The following is a 12799-nucleotide window of genomic DNA, read 5'->3' as shown; positions in this document are numbered from 1 at the left end:
TGTACAAACCTACATGATCAACCAGTTATATTACAGTAAATTATCATAGGGATAATTTGAAGATATCAAACATTACTTCTATTACAAGGAATCACACAAGAGTCAGTTCATTCATGAGTCTATACTAGTACATTACCTGATACATGAATACCTACAGAGGTTTACCTGATACATGAATATGTTTACATATACTTACTTGTTACATGTACACACATACATGAATACCATACATGAACACTTTTACATAGGTGCATTATTCTGTATTCACTTACCTGGATACTTGTACTTAGGACTACGAGGATGATTTATTAGTACTTACTGTGTAAATTGTCTTTCCTATCCTGGTTCAATGGGATAGCTAGACGGGACTTACCATTCCGAACCCCAATGATTAGCACCAGTGGTCGATGACCATCTATGGAGGTCTAAGGTTACTACTTATATTAGGAAGATCGATTTGGGACTAACCCTTCCACCCACCCGCTGCTGCTACAGAGGACAATTGGACAATCTTCGGATGTTCATTAGGTTATACATTTCGCTAAATGCGATGTTGTGTTGGTCCTAGTACCCAGTGACAACACTTACAGTAGTACATTTTCCTGTTTACTTTATTTTGTGATGCATTCACATAAACGATGAGTTAGACTACGCACTTTTAGTACTAGTCAATACAAAGGGAAAACTATCATTTTACAAACAAAACATTCGGGTCTTGGTAGAAGACTACACTTCATACGTACAGAACATTCGGGTCTTGGTAGAAGACTACACTTCATACTTATAGAAAATAAGGGTTTTTCTAGGGATTTCATACTTACCTTAAAATTTTCATTTAAAGGTTTACATGGCCTTCATAACAGATTTTCACAAACAAGGCAATGACACTTATATACTTATGAATTCACCAGCTTTAAAGCTGATACTCGCTTTCAAAATAACTTGTATTCTCATGTCATCAGTAGACAGGTACGGAGGCCAGATTTTGAGAAGACGGAGCAGACAACTCTCGTCTTTTATTTTGATTGTATATTTTTGGTGTCTTATTACAATGAAAGAACACACATGTATTAAACTTTACTTATAATGCAATCGATGATGTTGTTGCTTGTTTATTATATTACACTGTTGTGATACTGTACATGACGTCCTCCACCCCTGAACGTTTCCGCCGTTCGTGGTTTTGGGGTGTGACATGCTACAACACTCATGAGTGCTCATAAGTTCTGAGTATTGGATTCAACCCACGCTCATTGGAATCACTTCATGGATTTTATCACGAGTGCTCATGAGATGATAATATCTTATATGATTCAAACCTAGAGATATGAGTTGTTACTTTGAGTTGGTTATACATTGATTGCACGAAACCACATTGGTAACTCGATGTTATAAAATGTGCCTTTGTGTATGATTCAACAAGAAGTAGAACAAGCCATATGAGTCAAATTTTATCCATTCCTTTTACCTTCGGGATAAAAGCGATATTTGTGGGCCCCTCGATGATTTAATGATGACACCCCGAAGTGCTTGGCCAAGCCAGGACTAATATGATTTGTTTAAATAGTCAGTTGTCATAAATCGGAAATTGGGAAACAACAAATGGACAGAGAGAATGATTTATAATTCATGTCTCAGTCCATATGATATCTAAAATGGAGGAATATATGATCCCTTATCTAATGGACAAGTCATTGACAGAGGTCAGAGTTCATCGACAAGTTCAGAGTTCGACAGCGGCTTTTGAGAGCTACGATTGCCAGTTGGTTTTTGAAGTCATATATAATAATAGTTTTAGACTTATTCAAGTGGGAGACTTTTGGATTAGTGTCTAAGTCCATAACTATATTTGGTATGTACTTGACCCGACTCGGCATGGTCCATTTGGGTTGCATGGCCTTGGAACATTTGGATAGACCTTTTCTGAGGAGAGGACATTTATGACATATTAATTTATTATAAGTTCTAATATATTAATATGAAATCATGTTATTTAATTAGTATTGATCAAGAACAAATTTTGAGTTAATTTAGTGATCAAAAAGAGACTAATTAAATACATGGGGATTGATTGTGTAAATCATTCATTCTTATATATGTGGGTTTCTGATCCATGATTCCTTATGTTAGGTTTAACCCATGTGGTGATCCATGGATACTTCATGGAGATTAAAACCCATGGAGCATAAGGAATGGGTAAAGTCATGGGTTACATGATGTGCACACTATATAAGGACCCATTTAGCTCAAGAAATTGGCACTAGTGACACATATATGAGGGCTAGCCGATTTGAGCATGAAGTGTCTTCTTCTCATGGTTATTCCATGTGTTGGCGATGTTGTGTGAACCATTTGCGGTGTCACACTTGGGGCACTAGGATGTCAAGCTTCATGGAGTCAAGCTACATCAAAAGGTATGTATTCTAACTTGTTATATTACCCAAGTATCAAAAGATTGTATGCTAGATAGGGTAATACCTTGGAATATTCATATTTGCATGTATAATAGAGAAAACATATATCCAAGGTATTTAGGGTTGCATGTACACTTAGGAGTGTTAGAATGCTCTTAACCCAACAGTATGTGGGGTGGGGCCCATTATGTTGAGTTGTGCTCGTTATGTTGGGTGGGGGCTACATGGGCGGGGACCGATATGTTATGTGGTGGCCGTTTGTTGAATCTATACACTCAAGATTCATTATTAAGTGACATTTCTAATAATATGTGATACTATAGGGCCACACCTTTATCAAGTTGGCATATTTTGTATACTTATTATTAATATGATTATTAATAAATAATATCAATTCTCGTATTTAATTAGGGAAGAATTACTATTTTGTGAAAATAATAATTATAAGAGAGTATAACTAGTTATTATTTCATATGGTATGAATTAATAAGTCATGTACAAAATTTTGTACAATTTGGATTCTTTTGTCTTTTACCTAAAGACAAAGTTTATATTTTATAAACTATGAGTTTATAAAAATTTAAGAATCTTTCTTTTTTTTATTAGGAATGGCCAAAATTTTATTCAAAGAATGGAGGTTTCTTGTCAACCTCCAGTTCATGTCTCCCATGCTTCTAAATGCTACAATTACCTTAGAGTATTTTAATGTAAAACCCTTACCTTAGGTGAGCATATAAAGAGTGTCTATTGCATGAATTTTGGATAGATGTTCAAGTGTCGTTTTCCTTCTCTTCTTCCCTTAAAGCCGTAGCTTGCTTCTTCCATCCTCTCTACATGACTTTTGAAGTAAAGTAAAGAATTAAAGATTTCTTGAGTTATCTACATTAGTGCTTATTTGAGTTAAGCACTTAAAGGCTTAAGACACTCCAGAATAAAAGAAAGAACTAGCATTCCAAGTCCCTTACTCTTGATGGTGGATACACATAGAGAAATTATAATCTTTGATTTTTGCTATCTTCATCAACACCCCAAAACCAAGTGGGTTCAAAGGCTTCAAAGGTTGTCATACTAAAAACTCTTTGGTTGTTTCTATTTCATTCTAACCTCTATAAATGGATCCTTAATGGTTTCATTTTGTTATAAACTAAAAATAAACTTGTTATTTTTAACGGTTCCGTTGACCGGTTTTATGAAAAACTAACTTATATTTTGTATCAAAACTCATTAGTTGTATCAGAGTCATCTCTTCTATGTTAGAATGATTTTTTTATTATTATTGATAATCATTGGTTTTGGTAAACCAAGCATGAATTTCTTTTGGTTAAGGAAAATCCATATTTGTCTTTTTTGGCAACTTCTTAGTTAAATTTTATTATTATTATATATAATCATTTATCATGCATTTTTGTTATATAAACTTTGACTTAGAAAAAAAAAAGTTGTTTGTTATAATATTAGATATGTTGTTGTGTATAAACAAACCATTTGAACCTTTGTGTTGTGTTTGGTTGATATTTATTTATTCATAAGATGTAATAGATAAATAGATATTTTTTTTTTCATTTGTTGATTTGTTGTAATATATTAGTTAGACTAGTTGTGTTTCTTTTTAAATGTAAGAAGATGAAGAAATGACCTCCTTGAAAATGACTTAACCATTTGAGACCATAATCCCAACCATGAGCTTCTAATTTTTGTTTTGGGTTTAATTATAGACTTAATGGTTTAAGTGCAACAACCTTTACAACATGAAGACTTCAAGTTCTTTTTGCAAGCAAGAGTGGACTTGGTAAGTGGGAGCTTGAAGAGCTTTTAAAGTGCTCCAAAAGCCCTTTAGGAAAGACTTAATAATTTTTTTGATGGCTAACAAAAATTATTACTAGACATGACTTTGTTTATACACGTTATAATGCATGCATGTGATGTTTAATTTTATGTTATCGTATGTTATGTTTTGTGTATGAAAATGGTTTTTACCAAATAAATAACATTTTAACATAAGATAATATCACCTGGAGTTCAAATAAAAATATTTAAAAGATAACATTAGATGTTTATAAATGGATATTTATAAAAACGATTTTATCAGTTACCAGTATACCGATTAAAAATTGATTTTTGTTTAAAATAGTTTTATTGTAAAACTTATAAATACACAGCTTTAAAATATTTGAAATAGTTTAAAAGGTGTTTAAACATAAAATAAACTTGATGCCTTTATAATAAATAAAGATTTTTAATTAAAAAGACTAAAATTGATTTATAGCGTTATAACAACAAATAATAACACTAGTGATTATTTTTTGTGTCGAAACTTAGTATATGATGTTGGTGATTCAAACATAATGCAACATGTTGATATTATGTTTTATGCATGCCAAATGAGATTTAAAACATAAGTATCACCATCCAAGTTTTGTTTTATCAAACATGACCTTTATCATAAGATGCATAAAAATGAGTTTATAAAGTAAAATGAGATTATTCTACAAATTCATGAAGTCATAAGATTTCGATTGTTAAAATGAGATTTAAAATAGTGAATTTATAACTCATCAAAAAACTCCAAGTCTTAAATATAAAATGAAGTTTTATTAAGACTATTTCTGGTTCTTAAAACCGATATACGACTAAACTTCAAAATATTGGATTTTAGTTTATAATTGATCACTGCTAATGGCAAATAAAATGAAGTTTTATTTTGCACCTAAATAACCACATAACAAGTGATGAATTCATTCAATATTTATGAGACCATGTTTTTATAAACTATAATTCTAAAACATTTATAAAACCTTTTCTTAAAAATGCAAGTTATTGCTGTCCTTTTGAAGAACATTCTGTATCATTTGTATGGTCTTAGTGCTATAGGGTCACCTGGTCATTATGATTGTCTTATGATGTTTGGGGTACTTTTGTAGTTTCTACTGTCAAAAGGAACACCTTTTCACCGGTTAGATGCAATACTACAAGTTGTTTCAATTATGATGAGAAAGGTCACCTAAGCATGTGGGGTCTGAGGCATAAATGGGATAAACATGCCAATTTAAACAATAGTTTGTTTAGGATCCCATAATCTAGCAGTTACATATCATATGCATATGGTAATTGCTACCTATCAGGTTCGATTAAGTCTATGGTATAAAGGTCACCGAACCATTTACTTGTTTCATTACTTAGATCCAAAACTTTAGTAAATTAATATTTTAAGAAAAAATAAAAGGTATTATTTTTAAAGATTTAATATTGAAGATACTAAATGAAACTTTGTTAAATTCTGTTAATAACTATTAATACTCTTACACCCTGCAAAACCTCTCTCTTGTTTGTTTTCAGGAGACAATAACATTTGATGATTATAATTTCTACAAATAGTATAATATCTTGAGGTTCTACCTTAAGCCTATATATATATATATATATATATATATATATATATATATATACTGAAATGTCGCATACCTAGAAAACCTCAGCAAGCCAGTTAGTTTGATCATAATACTTTGATGAAGGTATTATTGTGATGATATTGATATGTCTCATCAAGTAAAGCAAATATTCATTATGAACAGTAGAACGTGCTTCAAACCTGTTCGAGCATTGAATAAAGGGAGCCTAAGAGATTGTGTACTCAAATAGACTTATAGTTCAGTTAAGGGAAATACAGCATGAACCTTGATATCAAGAATGGATCTAAATGATTAATGTTGTTTCTGTTGTGGAAGAAACTGGACATTGAAAGAGGAAGTGCTTCTCTAATCTCACCAAGCTGAAGAAGTCTAACTTAAACAAGACTTCAAAAATATATATGATAGAACTATTTATTTTTCTATCACTAACTTGAGTATGTTATACTTTAGGTGACACTAATAATTGATATTATGTGCTGATGATTGGAAGAAATAATCAACTGATTTCAAACGAATGACATTTCCTGTTGAAGATATAACAAGTGTTTTTATAGTATTTATTGAAAAAATACATGTTTTGTACCTTCTTACAGGGACATGTAACATTTGTAATTTATTAATAAATCTAGATTTGTTCATCATTTAATGGATCTTAACATTCATGTTCTGAAACGATGTATTCTGTGTTATAGAATATTTTCTCATAATGTCATTTATGATGTAAATCTACAAGCTTTCACTAAATTGATAGTTCTGATCATAATACCTAAATAATCAAATAATATTTGATTACAACATATCAATGTCATAATCATCCTGACTATATAAATATGAAACACATATACTAACTTCCAAATGATGGAATTCTTGAAGGAAAATGATTTTGATTCATTTGATATATGTGAATTATATTTATATGGGAAGATGATTCATAAGTGTCTTTATATTATACATAAGTGATGTATGTAATCTTTTCAATCTATGAATAGATTTGGTGATGGATGCTTAATCAATTTCACAAACAAATTTTATTCGTTATTGTTGAAACTTTTGATTTGCTCAAATTATTTCATATTGAAGATTGAAATATCACTTAATGACACCATATTTAACCTTTCGTTGTGATAAATAAAATTAGTTTTTTAAAACAATTCTTCTTGGAAAACCTTAGGAGTTGTGGAATCAATTCACAACTCATTTCGTCAAAAACACTCACTCATCATTAGTATGGTTCTTGTGACACATGATCACCTGTTCACTTGGATCTATCTTTTGTTGTTCGAGGTAGCCTTTGCATTCTCTAGTTGAATAGGGTCATATGGCCACTTGTTTAATGATGATAGTACAAGTTTTTAAATAGTATTAAACATGGACCTTGCAGTCTATCACATGATGTCTTAAAAGAACCATTTACTTTATAAAATTTTGGAATTATGATTACTGCAAAAATATATATTTAATATATATCTTTTCCAAACAAAAAATTAGATTAAATATTTTCATTACAATAAGGATGTAATGGTTTATCCTTATCTCAAAGGTATGGAGTTATTGAGCTTATATTAGACAATAAGCTTAACTACTCCAGCATCTACTAATTTCATTTATGTAGACTATCCTAAATGATTGTTTGTAATGAAGTCTCTACTGATCCCACTAATTTTCATTCCATAATACAAGTGCTTAGAAAGTTCTTTTTCTATATGGGAGCAATATGAAACTTTAAGAGCTAAAGAACCATAAGTTAAATGCATCATAGTTTGGAACTAGCAAGTTTTCAACTATTGTTGAATTTGCTCAATAGTTGATCAAAAACTAATAAACATATAGAGATGCATTCATGTATGATTATCAAGTATGGGATTGATTTATCTTCCGCAATATAGTTTGACTATAAAGAGTAAGTGGGTTTTAAAAGTAAAAAACATACATGAATGAATAATCTTTTCAGATTTAAGCTAACATCTAAAAGTATGAATCTTCTTGCTTAGAAGTTAATTGCATAGTGTGATTTAATTATAAATCAAGATGATTATTGTGTTTCTATAAAGCTAGTGTGAGTGTAGGAACATTCCTAGTCTTATATGTAGTCGACATAATAATTCTTGGAATAAGGATCTATATAGATAGATCATGGCAACTTAAAGGATTAAGTAAAAATTCATTAATTGTCAAGGATCTTAAAGAGATTAACATAAAGGACTTTGAGAGTTATCTTGTCAGATACCAAATGATATGATTTTGAGCTTTTCTCAAAATCCTAGTACAATGTTCTAAACTAGATACTATGATTGTATTCCATATGCTATTGCAATTGGATTAATCATATGGGTCACACCCCCAAACCGGAACGGCGGAAACATTCGCGGGTGCAGGACTTCATGTATATTATCACAACAACGCATAATATTAATCAAAGTACAACAACAACCATTGTATTTACAAAGTTATAAGTTTTACAACTGTGACCAAAACATAATGTATATGAACTCAAAAGTACAAGTTTAAAAGACATGAGTTTATAGATCTCCGTCTTCTCAAAAGTTGTGGTTGTACCTGTATTACTATTTCCCTGAGAATACAAGTAGATTTTGAAAAGGTGTCAACAATTAAGTGGGTGAGTTCATAAGTATGCTTGCAACTGATATCTGTTTTCTTGTTCATTGATAAAGTAAACATGTTTTCCCATAAAATCCTATATTTTCTGCTATGTTATTTTGTAAGCAAAATTTGTGATACTTTCTGTACTATGAGTTTGTAAAATGTAGTTTAGCTCTCATAAAACCATGAAAAGTATCTTTTCTGTATTTATACTTGTAAATACTGTATTATAGTTTTATAATTAAATAAAACTATATGAAGTGTTACTTATTCATACACTAATCATTTTATTCAATACCAAATTGTGAGTTATTATAACCATTCTAGATGACCTAGGATCGCCTGAACACGACGTTCTTCAGGCGTCGTAATATGTAATACATTTGTCACCCCAGACATGTCTGCCAAACTGTAGCTAGCAGTTCATGTGTGTAATTGTCAGTCCCACATAGATCTATATACAAGTGTCGCACTCTCCCTCTAGGATACGCTGGTTATAATTTCAGGACTTGGTTGGTACTTAGAAAAGTACATGAAGATAGTCTCACAAATGCTATATTGATGATTACGCATAGAACATTGAAAGGTTACTTTGTAATAAATACACTGTAAGTAAGTTTCATACACTATATAGAATGTAGTTTATAGGTTTGTTTTCAGTAAAGTAATCTATTTGTTTTCTAACAGTTATCGTCTGTTTATTTTCCGTTATGTACTATGTTTGTTTTCCTGTTATGTACTTTGAAACTTTAAACGAATGAATGAGTCCTCTAAACTATACCTATTATAGTTTAGCTGTTTGGTTTGCTGTAAGAATCTGTAACATTGTTATTCCATGAAATTCTATGTTTGTACTAGTGTAGTATCAAACAGTTTGAAAACCATTTTATATTTATATAAATGTAATATTTATAGAATTGTGATTAATTAGATCTTTGATTAAATAACTTACCCGAAGCCCACAACCAAACAAGGAACAGGAAATGGGGTCAAATTACATATTCTAAATCTTCTGAATCCAAATTATATAATTTACACAAATATAAATATGTAATTTTTAACAATTATAATAATTTAAAATATACTAAAACATTTAAAAATCCTTTGAGATATTAACATAATTTTATTGTGTTTCACTTGTATTCCCCCCCTAAAATAGTTATAAAAAAATCATAAAAATGTAGGGGTATGAACTCACCTTTTGTGAGTGATTCGATTGGAGACTTGATTTAGGATGTTATTTCCACGAGTTAGATTCCGAGTCCTATATGTATTTCATGTAATATATATGCATATTTTTAGTGAATATGATCACAAATATGATAGGAAATGGACTAATTTGTAAGTTTAACTTACAAATAAGAGTGTTAAAAGAAAAGTTTGAAAGTTGTAAGCTTTCACGGCCAGAAGAGGGGTTCACGGCCTAAGAACACTTGATGTTCTTGAGTTCACGGCCATAAAGTGAGGATGTTCTTGAGTTTTAGGCTGATGCTCTTGATGAATTGAAGAACACTTGAAGATTCAAGTGTTTTGGCTAAAGTATATGAAGAATGGAAGGTGATTGTTTGATAAAGATGAAGAATACTTGATGTTCTTGAGGATATAGGAGGTTTTCGGCCCTTGCTACTTGAGAGAGAATGAAAGTGTTTGTATTTGGAGTGTGTGAAATGAGGGAAAAATCAGTCACATTTGTATATATACCTAAGAGTCTTCGGCAGTAAACTCATCCCGAGGAAATAAGATCTTCGGGTTCACGGCTTGCGATGGGTTCACGGCTGCGAAGGGAGTTCACGGCTGCGAAGGGAGTTCACGGTCGTGAACTGTTTGCGGCCCGAAGTGTGTGTGCGGTCCGAAGGAAAGAAGGAAGAAAAAGATGTGAGGGTTCTCGTTTCTAAAAGTTTTCCTTCTTAAACAGACAACTCTTTTAAATTAAAGGTTTTTAAGCTAAATTTTGAGATATAAATATACTTAATAAGATAGATTAAAATGAGAGTTTGACTTTTGTTGACTAATATTGACTTTTACTATAATTAAAATAACAAGATGTTACTTTATCCCCCCCCCCCTTTAGAAGGAATTTCGCGCTGAAATTTAGAATTATACAGATACACTAAGACTAGGGAAAGAGATGTGGATGCTTCTGTTTCATCTGGTCTTCTCACTCCCAAGTGAATTCAGGTGCTTGTTTTACATTCCAACGAACCATCACTATCGGGATACGGGTTTGTTTAGTTCTCTTCACTTCCATGTCTACGATTTCTACATGTAGTTCTACGAAGTTGAGACTCTCATTTAATTCGATTTCGTCAAGTGGGATAACAAGAGTCTCGTCGGACAAATACTTCTTCATATTTGAGACATGAAAAACGTGATGAATGTTATCGAGTTCATGCGGTAGATTGAGTGTGTAAGCAACCAGACCAATTCTAGCAATGATCTGGAATGGTCCAATGTACCTAGGATTCACTTTTCCACGTCTACCAAAACGTATCATTCCTTTCCATGGTGATACTTTCAATAAAACACGGTCTCCAACCTAGAATTCCAAGGGTTTTCGTCGTTTATCCGCATAAATCTTCTGTCTATCTCGAGAAGCTTTCAATCGTTCCCGGATTTGCACTATCTTCTCTGTAGTTTCACAAATAATCTCGGGACCGGTAAGAGTACTATCAAAGATTTGGTTCTCTGCTAGTTGCGTATCGCCCACTTCGGTCCAACACAGAGGGGATCTACACTTACGGCCATAAAGAGCTTCAAAGGGTGCAACTTTAATACTAGTGTGATAGCTGTAATTGTAGGAGAGTTCAACAAGTGGTAAATGCGTATCCTAAGCTATACCAAAATCTATTACGTAGGCCCTTAACATGTCTTCCAGCGTTTGAATTGTTCTCTTACTTTGCCCATCAGTCTGAGGATGGTACGCTGTACTCATGCTAATATTTGTTCCTAATGATTTTTGTACTGATTGCCAAAACCGCGAGGTAAATCTATTATCTCGATCAGAGATAATAGATATTGGCACACCATGCAACCGTACTATTTCTTTTATGTACATCCTTGTTAACCTCTCCATTTTATCTGTTTCTTTTATTGGCAGGAAGTGGGTGGATTTGGCTAATGTATTGACAATAACCCAAATGGCATCATGACCACCCGTTGTTCTGGGTAACTTGGTTATGAAATTCATTTTAATTTGCTCCCACTTCCGCTCAGGTATTTCTGGTTGTTGAAGTAAACCTGAGGGCTTTTGATTTTCTACTTTAACTTTGGCACAAGTTAAACACTTGCCTACAAAAGTAGCTATTTCGCCTTTCATTTTTTGGCCACCACTAGAGTTTCTTTAGGTCCAGATACATCTTGTCTGAACCCAGGTGAACAGAGTATCGAGTTTTATGGGCTTCATTCACGACAACGTCTCTGTAGCCACCAAACTTCGATGTCCAAATTCGATTCATGAAATAACGTACTCCATCACCCTTAGTTTCCAAGTTCTTTTCCATCCCCCTCAAGGCTTCACCTGTTATGTTCTCAGGTTTCAATGCTTCCGATTGAGCCTCCTTGATCTGTGTGGATAAGCGGGAATGGATAGTCATAGTCAGAGACTTTACTCGGCGGCTCGAGTACTCTTTCCGACTAAGGGCATCTGCTACCACATTGGCCTTGTCAGGCTGATAACGAATCTCACATTCATAATGATTTAGTAGTTCTACCCATCATCGTTGTCTCATGTTGAGTTCTTTCTGATCAAAGATTTGCTGAAGGCTTTTATGATCAGTAAAGACTGAGCACTTTCTACCATATACATAATGTCTCAAGATCTTCAAGGCAAAAACCACTGCTCCTAGTTCAAGATCGTGCATAGTATAATTAACTTCGTGGTTCTTAATCTGTCTCGAGGCATAGGATATAACCTTTCCTCGCTGCATAAGAACACAACCTAGCCCCTAATTAGACGCGTCGCAGTAGACTACAAAATCTTTCATCCGTTTTGGGAGGGACAAGATCGGTGCACTGCATAGGGCTTTCTTTATGGTCTGGAAAGCAGTTTCTTGTTTCTCTTCCCATTCGAATGACACACCTTTTTTAGTCAAGGTGGTGAGTGGCTTTCCAATCTTGGAAAAGTTCTGAATGAATCTCCTATAGTAGCCCGCGAGACCTAAAAACTGTCGAATTTCTATTGGGGTTCGTGGGGTCGCCCAACTTTCGATAGCCTTGATCTTGGAGGGATCAACATGTATTCCATCCTTGTTGACTACATGACCTAGGAACTCCACCTTTCGAATCCGAAATTCGCATTCGGAGAACTTCGCATACAATTTCTCTGCCCTCAAAGTTTCCAAGACTTGTCTCAAGTGTTGGCTGTGTTCTTCCTTA

Source organism: Lactuca sativa, chromosome 8 (assembly GCF_002870075.4).
Source record: "Lactuca sativa cultivar Salinas chromosome 8, Lsat_Salinas_v11, whole genome shotgun sequence".
NCBI classification, from domain to species: Eukaryota; Viridiplantae; Streptophyta; class Magnoliopsida; order Asterales; family Asteraceae; genus Lactuca; species Lactuca sativa.
Note: the sequence above shows the minus strand (reverse complement) of the source record.